Here is a 26,491-nt window from a genome sequence, read left to right on the forward strand (position 1 = left end):
GTAGGATACAAGGTAGCAAAACAGCTCAAGCAGAATCGCCACCCCCAAATCTGAAACGGCTTAAGAGCCCAGTGGTCACGTGACACAGTTACGCGGCACGTGACCACATGTTCGAAGAGACCGCCACAGTTTCCATGGTAACTGGCAGCGTTCCAATAATCAGGTTCGCCCCGTGAGGTAAACCCGATGCAAAATGGGTAGGAGCGGTGCCAGGAGAGGCTCGAGGTGGTACGCCGAGTCATGGCATTACCAGGCTGACATTTCCTAATTCTTGTGGCAGTCTGACATGGACGCTTAGCAGTACTAGAGTTCTGTTTCCTTACAGGAGAGTACAGCAGGCTTTCAAATCTGTGTATATGAAACCACTAAAAGATACAACGGGCGATGTGGACAACCTCTCTACAGACCAATAGCAAACATTCCCTATCCGGACAAACTATTAGAGACCTAGGTCTATGACCAGACACTGGAACACATAAAGAAACCAACTATTGGACAAGGCAGAAGTCGGCTTCAGACCCATGAGAGGGACAGAGACGACACTTCTCTCCATCTAGGATGACCTAAAGACCAACGCAGATTCCAACACAAACTCAGCACTGATGCTACTCGACCTCTCCACAGCATTGGACACAGTCAGCCACAACATCCTCATCAAGAGACTGGAAGAAATAGGGATCATCGACACAGTGCTGCTCTGGATTAAATCTTTCCTATCTGAAAGAACAGAAACAGTATGGATAAAACAATTCAAATCCCTGCTGCAGGGCACCAACTGTGGAGTACTCCACAAGGATCCTCCCTATTGCTACTCCTCTTCAACATCTACACAGCTCCACTAATAAACCTCAAAAGACACAGCTTCACCTGCTACAACCATGCAAAGGACACCCAAATCATCTACAAAATCGAAAATGTACAAGAGGAGAATACAACGCTAATAGACTGTCTCAAAGAACTTACGAATGGATGAACACAAACAGCCTCAAAGTCAACCTGGGAAAGATGGAAATCATGAATATATCCAAAAACCAATGAAGCCAACAATACACCCAATTGCCCACAGAACTAGAACAGTGCCCACACCATCCACAATTGTCAAAACCTTGGAATCCTAATGAACAATGAGCCAACCTAGAAACACAATAAACCCGATAATCAAGAAATGCTGCTTTAACCTGCACACAATCAAAAAGATTCCACCATTCCTCTCCTTCACGCACAAAACACTGGCCTTCATCTCCCTCATCATATCCAGGATAGACTACGCCAACAGTCTATACCTCAGAACGACAGACTATCTACTGAAGAAACTGCAACATTCGCAGAATGCAGCGGCCAGACTTCTCCTCAAACTCTCACGAAAGGACCACGTCACTTCAGCACTAAAGATGCTACATTGGCTGCCAGTCAAAAATGAATTACATTCAAAACAATGTGCATAATACACAGAGCAATCCACGGTCAAGCGGCAGAATTCTTACAAAAGAAAATCGCCATTTACCAGCCGACCAGACCTCTCCTATCCAGCGACAATATCCATATGGAACCCAAACCATACACGAGGAAAAAACATGGTGGATCAGCATTCTCTTGCAGAGCCACTAAAATATGCAAGTCCCTCCCAAGAGAAATACGAACCATCTAAAATTCAACAAACTCCTCAAAACCTGCCTCCTCAGTTCACAACTGGACAAAAAAAAAAAACAATGAGCAACAACCTCACCACAAGGAATTTATTTATGTCATTTATAATACACCCAAACCCTTGGGTGTCGCGGTGTAGTTACAGACATGTTTGCATTTCATTCAATGCATGAAACAATGGGAACAGTAAAAATAGTTAGTTTACAACCATGAGGTAGAACAAGAGTGCAATTAATACCAGTATGAACAAGATAGAATAATACACAATATATATTTGCAGAGAGAGTTCCTGGTGCAAGGGTACGATAGATTCACAGAATAGAGAGTGGCGACCATGGCAGTGGTGGTTGGTAAGCTAATATTTATTAAATAACCATGTTTTTATGGATTTCTTGAAGAGGTGATGTGAAGGCTCCAGTCTAGATTGTAACAAAGTGTGTTCCAGAATTTGGGTGCCATCACTGGAAAACTGCTTCCCCCTGCTCTAGAAAATTTGAAGCGTGGTGTGGACAGGAGTGTTTGTTTGCTGGACCTAAGTGTTCTTGAGGTCTTACATGGTGATACAGTATTGTTGAGGTAGCTGGGTGCTTTTTTTTTGCTAGGAATTTGTGGGTGACACAAAGTGTTTTTTAAATTATATACGATACGATACTGCATTTATAACGTGCCTATACACAAGTGTTTCAAGGCGTGACGAGGCAAGGGGGGGGGAACAGAGGGAGGACAGAGACAGCGATCCTACTAGGCCAGGTGACATTGAGATTGCGCAAGTGGAGGGGAGGGGGGGGGAGGGAAACGGTGAAGGGTGACAGGGGAGTGGACAGTGCAGTACATAGGATAACAGTAAGATAAATAAAGACAATAAATAAAGTGCGGCCAGCTGGTGGCAAGTACACGGGTAAGTGCAGACATCAGGTGTCAAGTACTAGTAGGGGCTGAGGGGATACAGAAACAGTCCCTGAGCGCAAGGCTTGCCAGGGGGCAGTGCAGGTCTGCAACTGGCGGGGAGGGGACCTGGGCCCGAGATCAGAGGATAGCCAGGTAACCAGTGCAGTTTCAGCCAGGAGGTCAGCATGGGGGAGGAGAGAAAGCAGAGGCAAAGAGGAAGGTCTTGGGGCGCTTCCAGAACGGATTCTGGCTTTTATAAGTAGCCAGTGGGCTTCTCTCCCGATGCTGGAACTGTGGCCTGATGATTTTTTGAGTCCAAGGGCTGCACCCAGCGCTTTATTTTGAAACAGTTGCAGTTTAGTGAGGTTGGCATTTGAGGTGCCTAACATGAGTATGTTGCAATAGTCTAGCTTTGAGAGTTATCGCTAGTGTGGTACAGTTCTTGGGCGTGAACAATTTTCTACTTAGCGCAATTATTTTGGCAGTTTAGGAGGTGGCTGAGGATAGGGCATTCACTTGTTTGACCACCGAGGTTGGCATCTAGTTCTACACCCAGTGTTTTGACCTGTTTTAGTACGGGATGGAGGAGCCATCAATATTGATGGCTTAATAGTCAGAGAGTAAGGATTTGATTTTGGCTGGGGAGCCCACAATGAGTATCTCTGTTTTCTCCTCGTTAAGGCAGAGACTGTTGATTGCCATCCAATTTTGAATTATGGCATAGATTTTATTGATCGTGATGGTGTCAAGGTCATAGTCGCCCGTAATGGGGATAAGAATCTGGGTGTCATCTGCAAAGTTTGTGTAGATTACACCCATGGCATCTAGGGCAGCGAATAGGAGCTTCGTGTAAGCGTTGTATAGCGTTGGTGAGAGGCAGGAACCTTGTGGAACACCTTGTGGTACATGGTATAGGGCCTGCTGCTTCCTTGCCAATAGCGACTTGGGAGGTTTGCTCCGCGAGGAAAGATTTAATCCAAGAAGTGGCTACTTGTGAGAATTGGAAGTCATGGGCTAGGGTGCCACATAGTATGCCATGGCCGACTAGGTCGAATTCTGCGGACAGATAGCAGCAGGATACATACTTTTCCAGCATCTCTTATGGCATCCATCTGGATTTTAAGTCCAAGAGTGCCGTTTCGGTGCTGTGGTTGGGCCCAAATCCAGATTGCCTGGCTCCAAAAGGATGATTTTGTTCAAGGTGGGATTGGATTTGTGAATAGGCCATTTAGTTATAGGGTGATCATTTGTAGGGACTGTGGCATCCAATGATGTTTTTTTTAAGGAGAGGGGTGACTCAAGCTTCCTCGATACCAGCGGGAACAGTATTGGTACTAAGAGGCGTTGACGTATTTGGTGATAATCAGAGTTAGCGCGGGGGCACAAAGTTTAACTAGGTGTGCTGGGAAGCTATCTCCTTTACAATTTGGTGGTTTAAGGAATGAACACACAAATGGCAAAACAGGTGACTAGGCCAGAACACAACATAGTGCAGGGAAGCAGAGAGACCTCCGAATTAGAAGGAGTCCCAGGTGCACCCGTTCTCATATAGGGCCCCACCGGAAACTAAGTCACACCACAGACAGAGGGCATTAGAATGGAAGGAGAAATAGTGGCGACCGGACAAATAAACCACAGGGCCCAGGGAGCTCAAGGGCACAGAGAAGAGCCCCCCCCCCCGCCCTGCAAGTGGGACAGGAAGATGATGGTGGCTGCACACCAGCATGTGCCAGTTGATAAGTAGACATCACAGGAGGGGTGGAGGCAGTATCACCACTAAATAGCACTGCTAACAACTCTCAGCAGAAAATAAGAGCGAGACCCCCAACACAGCACAATGCATGACACTGGCAGGGATATGTCCACCTGTGGCAAAAACGGACGGGGTAGGATAAAATATCACCAGTAACCAAGCCCACTAAAAGAAACTCATCCCTCTGTTTACACCTCTTAACTCTAAATTAAACAACCATACCTGTACAGCACAAAAAACTGCATGCACTACACTGTAACAACGAAACAAACCACACAACGGACTGAACATTCGCACCAACGCTCCGCGAACAGTGTAAACTGAACTGAAGCTGCCAACAGCAGATCATAGTTCTCTTGTGCTTTTTCCCCACTCACCTCCTAACTTATCTTACCCTCTTGCTTTACAGATCCGCCAGGGGACCACTCAGGAGGTGATAGTGTGCGGTATAAAGATCCTTTAACATAACATAACTTGTGAGGGCTAAACAAGTGTGTAGTGTTTGATAGGTTCCCGCTACCCAACATTGGTGAGATTCAGTTTGTCTTTGGCACACTTGATTTGCCCATCATCAGGTTGTCTTACATCCAGAATGGTGAGATTATATCACCTTTGCCACTCATGTAGGTACTTTCAGATTTAGATGCATGCCATTTGGGTTGGTGTCAGTAGCAGCTTATTTCCAGCTTGTCGTGCATGCGATATTAGGGAAGTGTGAGAAATCTGCAGGTGTTCTCTAACCTACTCCCAAGGGATCTTCCATCCAGGTGGCATGGGAAGGTCCATCGCTTTTGGATCCCCGACCCTAGGGATTGAAAAGCGAGGAAGGATCACCTGAGTGGAGGGTCTCTGGGATTGGAGAGAGGATGGTAATGGTAATGTTTAATTTGTATAGCGCTTATACACAAGGAAAGTGTTTCAAAGTGCTCAAGGTGGGAGGGAACAAGGGGAAAAAAACAACAGTCGTTCAGAGTCCTTGAAATTCTGAGACGATGGCATATAATACATTTAACAGTAGAGGTAACAGCAAATATGTCCGACGACAATTTTGCATCTTTTCCAAGTGCCTTAGGGCATCACCATGCAGGGAGGGAAGACAGGGGGAAACATGAAACAGGTCTTTAGCAACATTTGGATTTGCACAAGCGCACAGACGGTTACAACCGCGGGGGGGAGAGGAGACAATGGGGATGCGGGGGGGGGGGGTACAAGTGCACCCAGTCGGTAGTGATTGGGTAAGCACAGAGAGATGCCACTCTCTTGGGTCATTGACCAAGTGCAGTAATGATGAGGTGAAGGACCGAAGGCAAGTGTGGGAGGACTGGCGGGGGTGCCAAGGACCCGCAAGACTCTGCGGTACACCAGGAGGCCAGTCAGCATCTAGTACGGAGAAGGAAGGAGGGAAGGAATAGAGCAGAGAGATAGGTTAGCAGGGTAGAGGAAGAGAGAAGAAAGAGGAGAAGAGGAATGCCTTATGTAGAATAGTGTCTTTCACGCTTCTTCTTGGGCTCCTATAGCTTTATCATCAACTTATTAAGTTACAGTTAGGTTATATGGACATAAAATACTGGCAACGCATCACCCAGGCAGGGGAGCTTAACTGCCTGAATGTGGAACATTCCTGTAAACATTCTCACATTCACACATCAACATTCCACATTGTTAGGAAAGATTTCAAATTGTAGGTAATTTTCCTTCCATGTGGCAACCCCTAAACTTTTTGCTGTTTTACACTCTGATCTAGACTTTGCCAGAGAAGCACGGCCTCCTGCCACACTCCTCTGGGCTTTCGCTCCATTCTTACGGGGATACTGACATGCCCTTACGACAGTCAGTACCAGGAAACGTTTTCCGTAGTTCTTTCGCTCGTGTTGCAGCTTTCACGCAACATGGCACAAGAGAGCCCTGTAAGCAAATTACTGCTCTCTTGGGTCTCTAGTCCTTTTTGGGCCCTAGATACTCTCCTGGATTGTTCGGTGCAAATGAATCACGGACGGGATTGGTGGCAGCGATCGTTTCTCTTATGTTTGAACCCTTTCTTGCCCTGTAAATCTGCGCTCCCGTGTTTGGCTCAAATAGGTGGTCTGGCTTCTAAGATGGCCATGCCACGAGGTTCTTTGTCCTGTCCGCTGTCTGTCTTGACCCTTCACCTTCCGCAGGTCGAGCCAACCCGGGGCCTTCCTTATTTGGGCATGTACTTTCCCGCGAAACACAGATGCTTTCGCGGGCTTCTGCATGCCCGGTGTGAGCCTCCAGGATGTGGGCTGGCATGTCTGGTCCAATACACATCCTGGCTGCGAGAGAGTCTAGTGTGTCTTGAATGCCCGAGACCACCGTGGTCCATGATAGGTCCACGTATGGTGCGAGTGTTTTATGAGCAGATCTCCTATTGAGTCCTCTCCGTTTTGGCGCGAAGGGAAACCTGGATAAGAGGAGGCTGGAAACACCACTACCATGTCGATCTCCTGAGCTCTCACGAACAAGGGGATACAGGAGCCAAGTATCCTGCAACCACGAGGCTGGACCGAGGAATCGCTGGTGACCCGCTGAAGGACTACTCCTCTGCACTGCTGTCGCTTGTGAAACACTTTCTACCTCTGATCGAACGAGAAGGCCTGAACTGGTACTTCGACCTTTGGAATAGTGGGAACAACTATTCTCAGCATCTTCACCATCTCCTGCACGTAAGCCTTCAAAAGTGTCTCTGGGCCAACCAGTTGACTGACCAGCCTACCCAGGAGTCTTGCTCTGTAACCGCCGTCAGGTTGCTGCTGTATCCAGAGTCCCTGACACACTCACACTATTCGTACACTTGGCGCACCCAGGTCTGAATTGAGTAGTGTACATTGGGCTCTAATACACACGTCCGCTCCGTTGCCCTGCTGTGGTAAACTTTGCGGGTTCATCACGTTTGGGACATCCTCTACTCCGACTTCTGCTGCCGCAGAATCTACAAGACGACGTGACGCTCCCTGCTCGTATCTGAACCTGCCAGCACCGAAACTGACACGGAAAAGCCTGGGTCTGCCTGCATCGGGGACCGGTGAGTAGCCCACAGATCAGGGTTGTTATTTGGTGTGTGACACAAAGACTGAGGCAGCCCTGCCCGAAACTGGTATGAATGCAGAGTGGAGTGTTGAATGGCTGGGTACTTGTCCCAATACACATTACTTGTTGTGAGTGTCTGGAGAGATGTGAATGGCCTTGGCTGCCTGCGTGCATGAATGCTCTTCTGAGTGATTGGTTGCCTGAGTGTGACCCAACTGAATGAATGAAAGACCAACTAGTTTATCTGGGGACCTCTCACTGCTAGAAATTGTTCAGAAGCTGAAGTGAAACTGGAGTTGAAACCGACATTGAAACTGAAGCTTAACCTTGAAGCCCTGCTGGAAGAGAAGGATTGCTGCTGCTCTACTTCGTCTATCTGAAAGCTGCTGTGTCTCCAAGAACTGATCCGAGAGAGGACCTGGTTAGGAGACCACCTCCCGAGCTACGAGGGACCATCATGCACCAGCTGATCTTTCCCAAAGCTCCATGATAGACAGATCTACGAAAGGCTGCCAACCGGGGACGGGGCCCACCGCGGAATCACGAAGAGAAGCGCACGGACATTGAAGCCCATCACCGTCGACGACGCCGACTGGAGCCGCAGTGCTCCCTTTGCCTAAGAACATTTGATCCAAGGGAGTTATCACCTGCACCGTCGACCACTTTGTCCCACCAGAGAATGTCAAGACGGTTGGGTTTCCCACCACCTGAAGACCGTAGAGACGCCGACGACCCAACGCCCTTGCTGGGCCAAAGTTCTTCATAGACTCTTTGCAGTCCTGAACTATCGTGTTTGAGGAGCCCCGCACGCCTCTTCCTCGCAGGACGTCTACACTCAATCATCCACGAGCACCGCTAGGAACGAAGCTGCCGCCTCACTGCTGTAGATCACCCTTTTCCTTGTGGGATCTCGACGATCCGTGACTCCTGCCCTAAAAGGAGCCGCTCAAGAAGGATCCGTCGACGACCCAACATCGAACTCTGCTATCCCAGGTACACTGGGTTGGTAGAACTATTTCGAAGGAAATAAGACTCTTGTGAACAATCTATGGACTGGGCTGATACAGGTTGCCCAGGTTGGGGGCAGGGGGGATCCTCATAAAGAACTGTGCCTAGTGGTAGGGGCCAGTATTCTGCCTATTGTTCTAACCAACTGCTTTCCTCCTATGTCTATTCTATTGTTGGTTCCTTTTTTTATTTAAAATGTGTTAGTGCACATGCACCTTTACAAATATGTCAATACATAAGTGCATAAAACAATATATTCCGATACATAAGAACATATTTCTCAAAATACATAAATCATGCATTTTTAAACCATAATTTACAAATCAGCGCAAATGCAAAAAACAGAACAAGAATTTGTGGAAAATAGTCTAATACACAAGAGGCAAAGTCTGTGTTCTCACTAATGCAACAAGTATAAGTGGAAACACAGGTATAATAATCTATTAGACCTAAACCTAAATCAGAGTTTAGGGAGAATACAAGAGAAAAACATAAGACTTAATCCGAGAAAAACATTAAATACAAATAAACATCTAAGTAAAAACTATGTTGCCTAAACAAGGACAGTACATTTCTTCGTGCAGATGTAAAAAGGTGTCAATACAACGATGATTATCTAATAGACATTAAATAACACATTGATAAAGCCTGTGTCTAACATTGTTAGGTAACAAACAATAACTAAGTTTGAATCACAACAACAAACCTTTGGATAAATATAAACCATTTCCTTTTTAAGTTCTGTCTTAATGTGGCTTATCATACGAGAAGATGCAAAACTTATCGCATTGGATCTGCCCCACATACATCTCATCCAAATGAGGTTCCGGGACAGAGGTGATGATGCAGAGAAAAATTCATGAAATGTATTCTAGAAGTTTCAAACTAGGGACAGAAAAGGAAAAAAGATGTTTGAGGGATTCTTCAACCCCATTAGTGCGGCAAAAGCAACAATCAATGTCAAGCCGTGCCTCAAGATCCTGAGACCAGTTCCTAGTACGAGTTTTTGTGTAGAGTAAGTCCAAACGAAATCTCATTGATAAGGTTCTTGCATGGAAACATGATGAAATATGGAAGGCACAGAGCCTGATTGTGTCCAAATGTTGCATATTCCTTAAATGAGGAATAGGTAGCGATGAGATCTGAGGTTGCTGCCCAGTCATTTCGGAAGTGTCTTTTTTTGGCCAAAGCAGGGCACCATTTAAGATGTTCAGTTGCTAAGTTTATAGATGCAAGTAAGCTCTATATGCGTGCATGAAATTGTGCTATCGAAGCATTAACATGATGGCAAGATCTTCATAGAGAGAATTTGGAGGTGGAAAGGACATTTTGGTGAAGTTTGATAACATACACCAAGTGAATTTGGAGGCCATTGAAAAAAGACCTAGTTCATGTCTCAAGATAGCGTTAGCTAAGTAGTTGGGAAGACCCAACACTAACTTCCAAACTTTTACCTGAATTTTATTCAAATAAGGGACACTCTCAGCAAGACATAGATCTACACCGTAAAGAATCACTGCCTTCACCTCCATCTGATAGAAGTCTAGGAGAGGAACTAGAGAAAATGTACAATGTTTGTGAAATATGATATGCATTTGTGCTGTTAGATGTGTAACTTTAGTCGAAAGAGATGCCTGCCATTTTATCAGTGATGTGGAATTCGATAAATTGTACCCTAAGTAGGACATATCAAGAGAGAGATTAATTAAATTATAGTTGATAGTCCATTTGAAGGAGCAAAGTTTTTTTTTTTTAGATCAAAAAATAAGATATTTGATTTGGATGAGCTTATGGCAAGATTGTTAAGTGAACAATGGGAAAAGAAAAGATTAAGCTTATTTTGAAGGCCGAAATGAGTTTGGTCAAAGAGAAGCACATCATCTGCGAACGCTAGCCACTGCAGTCGCAAGTCTCCCAGTCTGACTGGGAAAACGTCAGCAAGATAGAGGTTGAAGAGCGTGGCTGCAATATTGCAGCCCTGCTTGACACCAATCTCTGTGGGAATAGGGTCTGACAAAAGCCCTGCGGAATTAATCTGCACTTTAAAGTTGGTATTGTGATGCAGTAGGGAGATAAGAGCGACAATATAAGATGGAAACCCATAAGCCAGCATCTTTTCCCAAAGGCGCCCTCTAATGACACTGTCAAAAGCGGACGATAGATCCAGCGCTGTCATGAAGATAGGTCCACAGGAGGAGTGATGAGAAAGGTCCACAGGAGGAGTGATGAGCAAGTATAGTAGCATTCAGTTGTGTCCCCATGGCCTTTCTAAAGCCAACCTGTGCTTTAGACAGAACGGAGTTCCGCGCCATAAATCTTTCCAATTCATTAAGTATGAGTAAGGCAAAGATCTTAGCTGCTACATCAATTAAGGCGATAGGCCTGAAGTTATTGGGATCATCAATAGGTCCCTTTTTATAATAATGGAACTGGGCCATGAGCGGGGAATTTTTTTGAAGTGAAATATATTCCGAAAGATTTGTAAGAAGAACGTCGCCCAATAAAGCGGGTCATCTTTTATCACACGGGGGGGGGGGGGGTAGGCCATCAGGGCCCGCATCCTTTGAGAATTGTAATTTGTGTATGGCCCAAATGATGTCTTTTGTGGACCACAGACATACTGGTGGAATTTGATGACAAAGTATCCACTTCGAAGGGCATGTGAGGTAAAGGTAAGATGTATTTAGATTTGAAGAAGTTTTGCCAAGTCTGGCCATCAATCCCTGTAACTAATACGGAGCGAGCTACCCCTGTGGGCTTCCTCAAAATTGCCCAGATGTCTTTAGTGTTGCGTTTACACAACAGCTGCACCATATGTTGATTTTCTTGATTGGGTTTATGAAAGCAAATTTTTTTAAGATTCATTTTATGGCGGGCAGTAATTTTTTGCCTCCTTCGGCAAATCCACAGGAAAGTTATCATAGGAAGAGGAAGGAAGTGGCAACTCTGGAGCAGAAAGCAAGAGTTGAAGCAGAAGGAGAACTTGCAGTCAAAGGAGCTGATGGCGAGGTATTAAGGATAAATGGCAGTGAGAAAGGAGAGGAGGCACCAGGAAGGGAGGGCGTGTCCGATTTGCGGAAGTGCACCTGTTGACATTGCTTATTAGATTTGGAGACTGGCGTAGAAGGACCCATGGACAGGTGCACCAGTTTATCTAATTCGGCCATCACAACTGGGGCGAGAAGAGATGTATCAGACAGAGGAACACAATTACCATCTTCTACAATATCTGTGATTTCCATACCGAGTTTCGGCAAATCTGTTGATGGAAAAGTAAAACTCGAATTGGGTTCATTTACATCTTTGAGCGAAAATATGCTCTGGGAAGGAGGTGGATTGGGCCTCTCATAACGAGGTGGTGGCATCGGGGGCGCAACTCCAGAAGCTGAGGGTGAATTGTCGCCTGGTTTAAAGGCAACATGAGTATCAGGGATTTCAAATGATAGTGAAAGCAATGAACGCTTGCCTTGTAGGGGCACTGGCAACTCATTTTGAGGAACATGCTATAGAGGAGGTGGACGTAGACTTAACCCGCTTTCCCCTAGGCGGTTGCCACTTCTGAGGCTGATGTCCATTATAGAAAAACAAATGGGGGAAAAAAAATCAAAGTGAGAGGGGAAACCGTGAACATCGCCAACGTTTCTGTGTAAGCCTCAGAGAAAGACAGGAGACACAGTACACAAGGGTTCACAAATCAGTGCCTACCGAACACCAGAGATCATATTATTCGGTAGTCACTAAGTGTGAGAAAAGGTTGCCCCGGGAGAGTATGCGTCAGGCGAGAGCCAAGCAGAAGAGAGTTAAAATCTATAGGAGTAAATGAGCAACTGAGAAAAGAATAGCGGCAAGAGGTGTAAAAACGCATGTCAGTACTCTTAGGCTGATTAAGTTAAATGCGTTGGGCTATGTATAAGGGCACAGCAGACAACAGATTCTAGACCACACTGTCCATCAGAACAATTGGTACAAACAAGCTGAACTGACAGAATCATGGAGCGCGCGCATAGCCCTGCGACATTGAAATCGGTAAAGCCGCCCATTTAAAATCCAGATTATGCCGGTTATATGCAACGAGTACAGCACGGGAACAGCAGTTTGATAAAGTGCCTCACCTTCATATAACAATACAAAGCAGAGGAGCCAGTTACCAGTGCAAACACAGAGTAATCATTCAGCGTGCTGCAAGACTGAACAGAACAAGAAACGTTACCCGCGCATCACAAGGCTCTCATGCTATCAGGCACTTCCTAGGCACTTCGGCACAGTTCCCTTTATTGAAAGATTTGTGTGACATTTGACCACCGTACAGTTGATGCACTTTAATAGAATCTAATAGTAATTGTCGTACCACGTAGAACTGTATATATATTTACCATTGTAGATTAACTGAGCACAAAGTGAGTTATTGTGATTGTGTATATAACCTTCAACCTTAATTATATAAAGACTGTTTTCATAAATACAGTGTGTGGATATTCCTTTGTGGGTGCTTGGGGACTACACTGTACTGAGGAACCAGTCTGCATCACCTCCTAAGAAGCTAGGCCTTGATTGTCAGACCATAGATACCCTATAGAGAATCTTGGCTGGTGTCCTCTGTGCCCCTCCTCTGCTGTATAGAGAGCAGGAGAACAGACACCCCCCTCCGATCCTTCACACTGGTGGCAGGGGTGGGATGCTCATGGTTTTAAGAATGCGGGCCTCATTACGACCCTGGCGGAAAGGGGTTTGCGGCAGCGTTAGCTGCGCCGACCCCTTTCCGCCAATTACGAGGTCCCTTAGCGCCATGGCGGTTTTTACACCTGCATTTAGCAGGTGTAAAAAACCATGGCGCTAAGGGACCTTGGTGTTAATTACGCCACCGTAATTTACGGTGGCGTAATTAACGCCTTCCCCACTCCCATTATGCCCTATGGGGCAAAAATGGGAATGGGGGAAGGGTAAATGGGGATTGGGGACTTACCGCCCCGCCAAGGTCGGAATGGGGCGGTAAGTCCGCCAACCACCATGGCGTAAACGTAGTTTACGCCATGGTGGTAATGTCACGGCCCAGGTGGTAACTTACCGCCTGGGTCGTAATGAGGCCCTCAGTGTGTAACCTTGCCACTTACAAAATATCTACACTTTGTGAATTGAGGTTTAGTTGTGTACAAGATAACGACATTACAAGCAATTGAGTCTATTGTGAATGGTAAATTAACTAGGATGAGCTTAGAGGCTCTCCAAAATGCTTGTGCAGCTAGGGAATTAACACTTTGAGGATAAGTCTACAGCTGAGCTGATAGCTGCCCTGGTGGACTACCAGACAGACGGTTAAAACTCTTGAAGGGGAGGATGTAACCATTGAGGCCTATGCCTCTGGGGATGTTGTCGAATCGGTTTCTGGGAATGCCACCATCCCTGCTGCCTCTGTTCTGACCTCCAGCAATGTTTCTTCAGGGAATTCCTTGGAACGGTATTCTTTGAATACCAAAAGTTGGAAATAGAAGCTGAGCTTAAGAAAGAGGAGTTGGCACAGCAAGTGGAACTCAAGAATAGGGATATGGAACTCAAAGACAAGGACACTGAATGTCAGCAAATCCAGCTAGAGAAAACTAGAGTGGAGACTTCAGGAAAACCAGTTGAGGTGTCAGGTCCCCAGCCACCAAGTTTATGAACGATTTGGTAGGTGTGTTTGTGGAGGGTTCAGATATCCTCCAAAGGATCGAAGCGTTTGAGATGGCTTGTGGAATCCATGATGTTGCAGAGATTGGGCTAAGTGTTTGTTAAGCAGAGTGCCTCAGACTGGATATGACTGTATTCTGAAACCGAGTGTGGAGGAAAGGGGTCAGTACGAGGGCATAAAGTCTGCTTTGATACCTTAAAAGGTTTTTGCGCACATGAAAATGATAGGGTGCATTGATGGTTACAAAGTGAAAACGTTTTTGTCCCACCTTTTGTTTTTGAGCATTTTTCGGAAGCCTGTTCACCAGAGCTGCGTCAGTATGTTGCTGACCAGAACATTTTGGATACCTTTAAGCTGGCTGACAAGTGGGTCCCCTAAGGATTCCAGTGGGAAGGACAAGGACAAAGAAAAGGGGACCTCTCAGAAAGCTGAGGAGTCCCAAAAGCATTCACAGTCGGGTAAACCAAAACCTTCCTCTCCTAAGACCCAAAGATCTAGTGGGGATAAGTCCTATGTGGGTGGGAGTAAGGCTAGTGGTCCACCTGCTGCAAAGCAGGCCCCCAGTGGTTCCAGTACCGTAACCCTCATTCCTGGCACTTGTTGGGACTGTTGGGCTCTGGATCACAAGAAGGGTGACCTCCCCATTCCCCCAAGTGTAAAGGTAAGTGTTAGCCAGAATCATGTGCAGTACCCTTTGGGAACACTACACACAATTAAGACTACAAGTGTAAATATAATTTCAACTTTGGTACAAGCCTGTACTACACAGTAAAGTGGTAGCGATGGCTGAGCAGTCAGACTTATCTCAAGAGTAAAGTAAGCAGTAGAACAAGTTACACATAGGACCAACAATTACAGTGATTCAAATAAACACTTACGGATGGTTTCTTGGTAAAAGAATATACATTTATTTGCACAGTCAGTTTGAAAGCATTACACTAGCAAGAGCAGATCAATATCACACGCCAATAAAGCACAAATACACAACCGATAAGTAAATGAACAAGTTTAGCTCCCCTGAAATGAGAGCAAAATGGCACTTCAGATACTTTCAAAAGGGGTATAAAGACAAGGTTATAAGAAAAGACAGCACAAATAATTGCATAGGCAGGGCAAAGGGTTTCAGTAAACTACAACCAGCAATTCAGTTCATAGGCCTGGGACAACGTCAATGGTTCAGAGTCTTTGTATAGGATAGCACAGTTCTGCTAGTAAACGGTTAAGTCTTTGCCACAGAGTTTAGAAGAATTTGGCTAGGTGAAAAGTTTGACGAATGTTTAGGGAAGGACAAGCCTTCGAAGTTGAGAAAGTTTCCATGAACTTTCGCAATGGCCGAAAAGATTTCCGGACCGCATTTGCACAGTACCTTTGTATTGAAGAAGAGCTGTAGCTGAGGCAGTTGTTCCTGGCAGTTCGAGAAGATCTCGCTGTTCCTAAACTTCAGTCGTGGGGACAAGGAGGACGTTGGGAGGTTCCTGCACTGGCCAGGGATGAGGCTAGCAAGATGGCGGTTTAAGGTGTGAGTGCCTTGAAGTCCACTAGCTGGTTTCCTTCCCTCTGGCTATCCGGTTTTCAACAGCACTCTGATGAAAATTCGACCAGATGGGGACGGTGTCCAGTTGGCTTACGAGTTGGTTGTTCCCACCAAACTCAAGGGAAGACGTTAACCTTGAAGGGCTTCTCCGTCGATGGAGTTTCAGGCAATTCGGACCTGCAGCAGGCATTAACCGGTTATCCAGGAGTTGCAGCAGTCCTCTTCCTTCAACTCGACTTCAGTTCTTTCGCTCCAGTGGTCGACTCTGCTTTCCAAGTCCCAGAGACCTGCTTTTAAACAGCTGTTCCCCATTCATTCCAGCCTGGCTGTCACTCACACAGCAGGGTGGCTGTCCTTGCCGGACAGCCAGCCGACCAATCACGCCAGAGTGCATTCAGGTCTCCTAGGAGACTAAGCACATGGAGTTTTGGTCACCTCCCTCACATCCTGTCCACCCCAGATACTCGGGCGCCAGAGGAGGGCTTCAGCACTGAAGCCAGCCAAAGGCCAACGAACAAAGGGACCAAACCTGGTTTGGTGCGCATAGACAAACAAGAAGGACATTTCTCAAAGGAAATGGCGAAAAACAAATCGACTGGCGTCTGTTTTTGCAGATCGATCTGGGGCACCAAATTGAAAACTTGGCTGACCCGATTTTTAGCTACTGTTAGCGGTCGGGAAAATTCATGGTAGTTTGATCTAAACCACTGCCATCAGCCATTTAAAGTAGGCATGGGTAACATTTGACTGTTACATGAGTGTTTTAACTCCGGGGACGCTAGGATACCCCTCCAGCACTCTATAGGAAGATAGTCAATTTAACTTTACATGCTCTGGGAGACGGTAGTCAGTCCCAGAGAAGGTATTTAAACCTTGGGAAGTCTGGAAGACATCCCTGTGTGACACAGAAAAAGATGATGCCCATGGAGTTGTTTTAAAACTCCATAACCACAGAGAACACAACAGTAAAACACACATCAAAATACATGGAAGAGTGGGAAAACAGGCTCACACTCTTCCCTGGTAGAAAAATCAAATCGTAGAAATTTGTTGGGGATCTCAAAAGGTAAGGGAAATTAGCACATTTTGAGAATTCTCCCTAACAGTAAGGCACTCGGAGTCCAGGCTGTCAGCCTGAGCTACCCTTACCCCATGCCTGAGGTGGAGGCCACTGTCCCCCCCCCCCCCCCCCCCTCTACCGGGATCACATTCGGTGCCCCTGTAGAGATTTCTCTAGGGGCCTGGGAAAAGTACACAGAAGTACTGGCAACAATCCCACAGAACACCCATAGGATTTTGAGAAGTGTCCCCTTGAATGGCCAGCCTTCTACTGGCTTGAGAGACACTGGGGCAAGTATGACAGTGGTGGACAGGACCCTGCTCATGCCAGAGGACTATGTAGATGCTCCTCTGAGAACCACCAGGTTAGCTGGTGGGCCTCCCAAATTATCACCTATAGCCTTAGTCAACATTACGATTGGAGACTAGACAGCAAAGCTTCCGGTTCAGGACGTGCCTGCTAACATTTTGTTAGGCAACAATTTGGTAGACTTGGGGGATGATCTCAGATGGTCTACCCATGGCTGCTGCGGCGGTCACCCGATCACAGGCCGCACCAGATCCGGCTGTGAGTCTGGTACCCTCAACGACGGGGAAACCCAAAGCCCAACGAAGAAAGAAGAGCAAGAAGGCCGCCTCTGCGAAAGGGACCCCTTCTCTTCCTGCTGCAGCATCCGCTGGGACTCATGCTCCGGACGGGCTGTGTCCAGTGGTGACCCCCGTCGCAACTCCTGTGGGAGAAGAGCCAGAAGACTCCTGTGGGAGAGGTACTCAATCCGGAGGACCACCCCGACCTTCAATGCCTGATGGCTGAAGGGGGACCCTCCCGGGCGGGCTTCTGCAAGGGTCAGAGAGAGTGCCACTCACTCTCAAGGGTCTGAGGAAACAGGCCATGTCCCAGGCACAGGGAGAAGTGCCTAGGACTTTCCAGATCTATTGGGAGGGTGAGCTCTGTGTTAGTGAGCCCACCAAGTCTGAAACTGGTGCCCTCAAGAGGTTGGTGGGACCCTAGGTTTACAGGCCCTTCCTACTGCAGTTGGCACATGAGGTGCCATTGGCTGGTCATCTTGGTACCAAGAAGACCAAGCAAAGGCTCTCTGCCCATTTCTACTGGCCCCGGATGGAAGTAGAAGTGGAGTCGCACTGCAAGACCTGCCCCACTCGTCAGTTGTCTGGCAAGATGGGAGGCAGTGTTATTGCTCCACTACAGCCATTGCCAGTAGTGGGCGCACTATTTGAGAGGGTGAGCATGGCCATAGTCGGTCCCCTTGACTCTCCCACTTCAGGTGGACATCGATTCATCCTGGTCTTGGTTGATCATGCTACCAAGTACCCTGAGGCTATACCCCTTCGGACTATTACTGCCAAGGTGGTAGCCAGGGCTCTCCTGGGCATTTTCACCTGTGTTGGAGTCCCTAAGGAGGTGGTCTCGGACAGAGGATCCATATTCATGTTAAATTACATGAAAACCATGTGTAAAGAGTGTGGGGTAACCTACAAGTTCTCCACCTCTTACCATCACCAGACCAATGGTCTGGTCGAGAGATTTAATAAAACTCAAGAGCATGCTAGAGGCTTTGGAAGAGCCCCTAAGAAGGAAATGGGATCTCCTCCTGCCATGCCTGCTGTTTGCTTACAGAGAGGTACCACAAGAGGGTGTTTGTTTCAGCCCCTTTGAGTTACTCTGTGGACATCCCATGAAAAGGCCCCTTGCCTTGATCAGAGAAGGTTTGAAAGCCGCCCCTGCAGGTCCCACCAAGCAAGTGGGGGACTATGTGTTAGGCCTCAGACGGAGGATGACACAGATGATGGGTCAGGTGACAGCGAATCTCAAGGCCAGCCAGGAATTGAATAAGTACTGGCATGACCTTAAAGCGTTGCAAGTGGATTGGACTCCGGGACAGGAAATCCTTGTGATGGAGCCTACCAAGCCTCAGGATTTGGCAGACAAGTGGACTGGACCCTTCAGGATTATCTCCAAGACGGGCAAAGTCAATTGTCTGGTTGACTTGGAAGTCCCTGGGGTAGCCCCTGAGGTAGTCCATGTCAACAGGCTCAAGCCTTTCGACAGGTGAACAGAAGTCTTGTGTCTCCGACTCGCTTCCGAGCAGCCGAGTCAATGCCATCACCAAAATTGATGCGCACCCATTGCCCAGGGCTGATGTGCTTGTGGACACCATAGGTGCTGCCAAATTTGTGAGCACCTTCGACCTTATCTCAGGCTATTGGCAAATAGCTCTGACGGACCATGCCAAGGAAAAGACAGCGTTCTCAACACCTGAGGGACTCTACCAGTTTAGGGTCATGACGTTTGGGTTGAAGAATGACCCTACCACCTTCCAGAGATTGGTCAATCATGCGCTCAGTGGGCTGGAGTCCTTTTGTGTGGCCCATTTAGACGACATTGTCGTCTACGGTTCCACCTGGGAAGAGCATTTGACACATCTGGATAAGGTGTTGCAGGCCTTGAAAAGGGCTAACCTCACTATCAAGGCCACCAAGTGCCAGATCGCTCAGGGGAACATCACGTGTCTTGGTCATGAGGTAGGAGGGGGTCAAATTCAACCTCTCCCCAGTAAAGTACAGGATGTACATGATCGGGAGACTCCCACTACACAAACCCAGATGAGAGCATTTTTGGGCCTCACTGGGTCGCAACTTCATAGCAGGTTATGGAACCATAGCTGCACCTCGGACAACTCTGACTTCACCCAAACAGCCTAGGAAGGCTAATTGGACTGAAGATTTTCATAGAGCCTTCGATGGCTTGAAGGAAAGTCTGTGTAGGGCACCTGTTGTGTGCGCCCGACTACAGCATGCCCTTTATCGTTCAAACTGACGCCTGTGACACCAGAATTGGAGCAGTCTTGTCCAAGTTAGATCCTATTCATCAGTAGACAACTTAAGGGTAGGGAACTTAGGTGGGCTACTGTTGAAAAGGAAATGTTTTGTATGGTTTGGAGCCTTAGGCGTTTTAGTCCCTACCTTATAGGGTCTACCTTCAAGATCCAAACAGATCATAAGCCCTTAAAATGGCTTATGCAGATGAAGGGTGAAAACCAGAAAATGCTCAGGTGGTCCATTAGCCTGCAAGGGCTAGACTTCACCATTGAGCATAGACCAGGGAAGAGTCACAATAATGCAGATGGCTTTTCCAGAAGGTATGTTGACCGTCTGGATGAAAGAGTCAATCTCGTGGGAGATTAGACGCCCTAACCTCAGTCTGGGGGGTGACTGTGATGCTGGAAATGCATCGGAGGGACAGGGCCTCCGTATCCTGGTCCTTCATTGCTCTTTGATGTGTGTTCTGTCGTGTTTTCCGCACAGGAGTTCATGTGGGACTCCTGGCGGTGCAGCTCTCTCCTTTTGGTTTGGTGAACAGACCCTTGGGATACCCTTATAGCACCCATGGGTGGGAGTACAACCCTGTACTCTTAGTGTATGTTTATAGGCACCCGTGTGTGGCCCACAGAGCAGGGTATGGGCTGGTGCATTTTGGGATGCCCAGGCCCTGTCATTGGAATCAGTAGATTCCTGATGGAGACAAAATGGCCCCCATGGCCTCTTGCCATCCGTTGCCTGTTACCTTTGTTTTCCTGAAGTCCCGGGAAGCCCCAACTATGTCCCTCCCCCGACTGGCTGTTGGGTGGAAGTTCCATTTATGGTAGTGTGGGAAAGTGCCGTCCAGACTGGCTGGAGCCTTCCCAACGACCGTAAATTGTGGGTACGCCCTTGGGGTGGGACCTGGGTGAATGGAGTGTGACCAATATGCACTTCTTATTGTGGATGGCCAGTATCTGGTGTGTGACACAAAGACCGAGACAGCCCTGCCCGAAATTGGTAGGAATGCAGTGTGGAGTGTTGAATAGCTGGGTACTTGTCACAATACACATTACTTGTTGTGAGTGTCTGGAGAGATGGGAATGGCCTGAATGCACTATGCACCCGATTGGCTGCCTGCCTGCATGAATGCCCTTCTGAGTGATTGGTCACCCGAGTGTGACCGAGCAGAATGAATGATAGACCAACGAGAATATCTGGCGGCCTCTCACTGCTAGAAATCGTTCAGAAGCTGAAGTGAAACGGAGTTGAAACTGAAGCTTAACCTTGAAGCCCTGCTGGAAGAGAAGGATTGCTGCTGCTCTACTTTGTCGATCTAAAAGCTGTTGTGTCTCCAAGAACTGATCCAAGAGAGGACCAGACTAGGAAACCTCTCCCGGAGCTACAAGGGACCATCGTGCACCAGCTGGTCTTGGCCAAAGCTCCACGGGTAGACAGACCTACGAAAGGCTGCCTCACCGGAGAAAGTGGAGGCTGCCGACACGCCGAGAAACATCCACCGGTGGGTTTCCCGCCACCTGACCGCAGAGACGCCAACGACCGACACCCTTGCTGGGCAAAGTTCTTCATAGACTCTGAGGTCCTGAACTATCGTCATCGGGGTGCTGCACACGCCTCTTCCTCGCAGGATGTCTACGCTCAATCGTCAACGAGCACCACTAGGAACGAAGCTGCCGCCTCATCGCCGTGGTTCACCCTTTTACTCCTGGGATCACGACGTCCATGGCTCCTGCCTTAAAGGGAACTGCTCAAGAAGGATCAGTCGCCGAACCAGACATCGAACTTGGCTATTCCAGGTACATTGGGGTGGTAGAACCATTTCTATATTTAGAAGGCAATAAGAATCTTGTGAACAATCTATGGACGTGGCTGGTACGATATATCTTTATTTACACGTTGCCCAGGTGGGGGCATCCTCATACAGAACTGTGCCTAGTGTTAGGGGCCATTATTCTGCCTTTGGTTCGAACCAACTGCTTTCCTCCTATGTCTATTGTTGGTTCCCTTTATTGATCGATTTGTGTGACATTTGACCACAGTACAGTTCATGCACTCTGATAGATATACATTTCTATGTGGTACCACAATTACTATTTGCCATTGTAGATTGAGCACAAAGTGAGTTATGATTGTGTATATAACCTTGAACCTTAATTAAATAAAGACCATTTTCACCAATACAGCATGTGGACATTCCTTTGCGGGTGCTTGGCGACTACAATGTACTTAAACCAGCCTGCATCACCGCCTGAGAAGCTAGACTTTGATTGTTCGACCACAGCTACCCTATCTTGGATGGGGTCCTCTGTGCCCCTCTTCTGCCATATATAGAACAGGAGTACAGACACCCCCTTCCAGTCTTTACACCTATCCAACCATTGGAATGGAGGAGAACATGCCAAGTGCGGGGTCCTTGAAGCCAAGCAAGGAGTGGGTCAGAAGGAGGGTGGTGTATGGAAGCGAGGGGCCACCAGGCCCCCTCGAGCCACATACTTCTTAGTACAAAGTTTGGACCACGTGCCTCTGTGGTGGGTTCGCCCTTTGGGACCACCGAGCAGAACACAGGGCATCCATCTTTGTACCCCCTTTTCAACTCCATCTTGGTAACCAGGCCTCGCTGTGATAGCACAGACAGGCTCAGCTTCCCCCCCCTCCTCCCTGTCCACCGCAGCAGCCAACGACGAACACTGATATACACACAAAGCGCGCAGGCAGCTGTACCCCCACTCTTGCACTCCCTTTTCGCAAAGGAAAGCTCTGCGCGTCCATTCTCACACTAAAGCTGGAGAAATCGCAACAATAAATACGATACAGTTTCATTCCACTGCCGCGCCTGAGAACCAAGATGAACTCAGCACATTTCCTCTTGTTCGACCGCAGAGCAATGCAAGGCGGCCACCCTCGCCCTAGAGTAATTTACTGTCTTGCTGACCTCGCGCCACCTGTAAGGTATCCCTTTCAAGTGCCAGACCCTTGCCTGCGCTGCGAAACTCATCACACCCACGACTAACTTTAAGGCCTCTGTCGCAGCACATTTTTTAGACTAACAGAATTTATATTGATAGTTGCATTGATGTGAACCACAGTAACTCTTCCTCTGCACAATAACGGTCAAGGCCTTTTTGAATAAAGCCATGAATGACCTAAGCAAGAGTCTCATGTGAAAGTGGTGTAATAATAAACAAATATAAAATGTCTTAGATAAATTGTCATTTAGTATTTATAAAAATGTTAGTTTAGGTAGTGACCACATCTTTGACTTATCCTTCCCGTGAGAAGTCAAAGAAATGTGACGTCCATCGCCTTCATCAGCCACTCAACCAATCAGTTGAAAGAGGACACCACCCACCCCTACAGCACCACACCGCTCAGACAATGAGATGGACTATTTTTTTGTTATAACAATTGTGTATGACATAAAAGTATGTAATGATGTCAATGTGTTAGAGCCGTCTTGTGGTTTCTTCTTGGCCTTTGAATAAAACCACCCCTTTTTGACACTTGGCAGCCGGTTCTCAGGTGCCCTATTCCCCGTCAGGGGTAGCCTCCATTATTTGTCTTTTTTCTCTCTCACGTAGTAAGACGGGGTGGGCACTTACAGTGGGATTGTCAATAGCGTCAGAGGCTACAGGATTATCATGTAGGATAAGTTAAGTGAGAGGTGAGCACTAGTAAGAAAGTTGATGACGTGGGCGAGGGCAGTTTTAGTGGAATGTATGCTCCGAAATCATCACAGGTGTGGGTGGATTAAAAGGCAGACTATTTGTCCCTCGAGGGAGCGCAAGGAAGAGGGGATGGTTAAGAGTCTCCACAGGGTTCCTCAGTTATGGGGATGAGAGATGCTATTTTGGTGCAGGTGGGGCAGAGGCTTGTGAAAAGCGCACACGAAGGGAGGAGAGGTAGAATGAGGTGACATGCGCAAGCGCCTTCATAATTTGTGAGGTGAAGTTGATGGGGGGGGGGAACAGGATGGGCTGGTCGAGAGGTGGTAGAGGGGACTTGAGAGGGTAGTAGGGGGTGGGAAGGATTTAAGAAATATAAGGGTGGGGATGGTGTCACATTTTTGGGATTTTGGCAGCAAAGTAGTAAGCAAAGAGGGCAGAACACATGACAAAGAGTTTGGGGTAAAATCCTGGTTGGACACATGCAGGAGGAGAGAAAACATAATTCAGTTAATGGTGCATAGTGACACAGGCAATTAAGCAAAACAATAGTGGGTTAAATGAACACGAGTATTGCAGAACATGCGGAGTTACACCATCCGCACAATAATAACAGAATCTGCACTGTGTACATGGGATGACCGTGAAATGATCGATAATGAAATACCTACTGCAAAATTACTGAATTATGTTTGGACACATCTTTTTTTATATTGCGTGGGAGACCCTGCCAAACAAAAGTGACTAAAGAAAAAAGAAATTGTCGTTTTGCAGTAGGTATTTTCGAATTCGATCATTTGTGAAGATACTGTGTACATGTACAGTAATGAGTCAGTTATATGTGAAATTGTTAAAAAATAAACATTTTGTGAACTTGATATTTTTTGGAACCACGTTACACCCTCCCCAAAAATATTTTCGGACTGGTTCAATTATATGATTACTAATACTGCACCACCATCATCCAAGGGTGGCTCTCCAAGAAAGAGGACAGGATTGGTTAGTGAGTGTAGAGGGATGGGAAAGGTCCAGAACTAGGAGAAACTGGCGTCTGTGTGTGTTGGGTTGCAGATGGGTTGTTAAGGAACAGGCCCAATGCCTGGGTTGTTGTATGTGAACGTCAGTTATGTTGTGTTTGTGTGTTTTTTTGTGTAAATTGGTTGGTATTAAGGTTGTGGTTGAGCTCCCTGGCTTGAGTATCCATTAGGTTTAGGCCCAGCGCATGGGTGGTTTGTGAATGTCTGTTATATAGGGTGTGCATTTGTGTATTTTATGTTTACATTAGCTGGTGTTTAAGGTTGTGGTATGGCACACTTGTGTTTGGGCGGTTGAGAAGGGTCCCACGGGTAAAGAGAAGTTTGAATTGCGCGAGCTGGTGGCTGGGATGACAGCGGTGTTGACAGAATGTGGCAATTGAGCATGAATCTAGTGTAGCGAATGAGATGTGCGTTATTTTTTGTGTTGTTTGTGTTTTAGTTAATACATTATTGAATTGCATGTGCACTGTAAAATAAGTGCCAAAACTGCTGATACAATATAAACGCAATACAGGCGTGTCAAATGCCATATCATATCATGCCACATAGCGCTTAGCAATCAGGCAGCGGGGAGCTCTACATGTTAGGTAAGATATTTGCAATGGGAAAATCAGTGTGAGGGGATGCGGTAGTCCTGAACAAGCATGTACAGGTACACATGCATGTCAGTCTCTAGGGAAATATGAATATACAGATCTGTTTTGCAGCAGAGTTCTTTTAACAAGGAATTGCACTGGCTAAACACCTGGGATGGACTTGTTTTACAAGGGTGGCAAAAGACAGCAGCAGTGGCGATGGATATCAGATGGTCAGTTTTAGGCAGGTATTTTTTATGGTCTAGGTGCAGCGTGAAGGGGAGATGCAACCTCCAAGTATACAGGAGCCTGTTATTGAATCACAGGTGGATTCCGGCCAACTGATATGCCCGGACAATTAAACCTGATGCGGGCTGCTTGCGAGGAAAGGAACACTGATAGATCATGGATTTTCAATAGCATTGTCAAGGTGTGGGTTGGGGCATGTGGGCTGGAATGAGAAGTCGCATAGGTTAGAATGAAATGTGGACACCAACATGTTTGGGCAATAAAACAAGCAACAATAGATCAAAAGAAAATGTGTTTGCTCCCCTCTTTAACATCAATGGAATTTCTAAAGAATAGCTGTGTGCGTTACAAGTGGGGGTAAGGATTTCTAACCAGATGGAAGCTGTGATCATTGAAATTGTTTGTAAATTGTATAAAAAGTAGGTAGGAGATGGGACTATGACCATGTATGGAAAGGCCCCAAAGAGGGGTGTGTAGTGCAAATATGAACATGCAATTATAAGTTAAAGAGGATGGTGCTTAGATTAATGTATCCAAGTAGTGAGGGAACTAAAGGGAATATGGCTACATTGTATCGGTTTAACCAATCATGTGTGGGGGGGGGTTGACTCTTTAACAAAACATTTGGAAGTGTATTAACTGTTGCAAATTGTATCAAATATGCGTTCTTTGTGTGGTTCGGAGAGACGGGTTAGTTTGACTCTTTGATGTCATCTAACCAGTCTCGGCCATTTGTACAATAAACTTGCTTTACAGACAAAGTGTGTACGTACACTTGGGCCTGTTTTTGGTTACAGTGATCAAAGGACCCAAGGATCAAGTGACCCAATCCTACATTGGCTTGTTGTGTCCGTAGGGGTATGGTCAAATGCCTGCGATCGTTGTTGTATGCAAGTGTTAGTTATGTTGGGTGTGTGTTTGTAGTTTGGTTAGCCCATGGGCGTTTATAGTACAGTTTGTAGGAGGGGAGTAGAAGCGGAGGGTACTATTAAGGTTTTTCTAGGTTGCCAATATTCACCATTCTATCTAAATGTGACGCATGGCTATTCTTCATAATGCTATCTAAATGACGCATGGCCATTCTTCACAATTTCATCTAAAAGTGAGACAAGGATAATCTTCACAAATCTACCTAAATGTGATGCATGGCTATTCTTTACAATTCTATTTAAATATAACGCTTGTCTGTTCTTCCCAATTTGTCCATTGTAACACATTTCATGCTCAAACATACAACTGGGTACATAATATTTAGTTTCCTGCAAAATGAATCCTGCATGATGTTTGTCCCCTAGTATACATGTAGGTGCAACACATTTCCTTCCACTATTCAGTTCAATGGCCAACTATGAAGCGTATCGCAATGGCTGACTATGAAGCGTATCGCAATGGTGGATAGCACACTTAACTCAGAGGCCAACTATGTAAGCACTGTTTACAGAGTAGTAGTAGTCTAAGAGTGGCAGGGTTTCTGGAGCACAGTGGTTGTGCTTCTCTCCACTATCGCCTTACGATGGCTATAAAC

General features: G+C 46.7%; 1 protein-coding gene across 2 annotated transcripts in view; it reads right to left on the minus strand.

Moving 5' to 3' along the window:
* The window catches only part of LOC138498121 (zinc finger protein 84-like), a 57,270-nt gene that overhangs the window by 21,273 nt on the left and 9,506 nt on the right, over window positions 1-26,491 (minus strand). The window lies entirely within an intron of this gene.

This window comes from Ambystoma mexicanum, chromosome 5q (assembly GCF_040938575.1).
Source record: "Ambystoma mexicanum isolate Mex_15411 chromosome 5q, UKY_AmexF1_1, whole genome shotgun sequence".
Classification (NCBI taxonomy): domain Eukaryota; kingdom Metazoa; phylum Chordata; class Amphibia; order Caudata; family Ambystomatidae; genus Ambystoma; species Ambystoma mexicanum.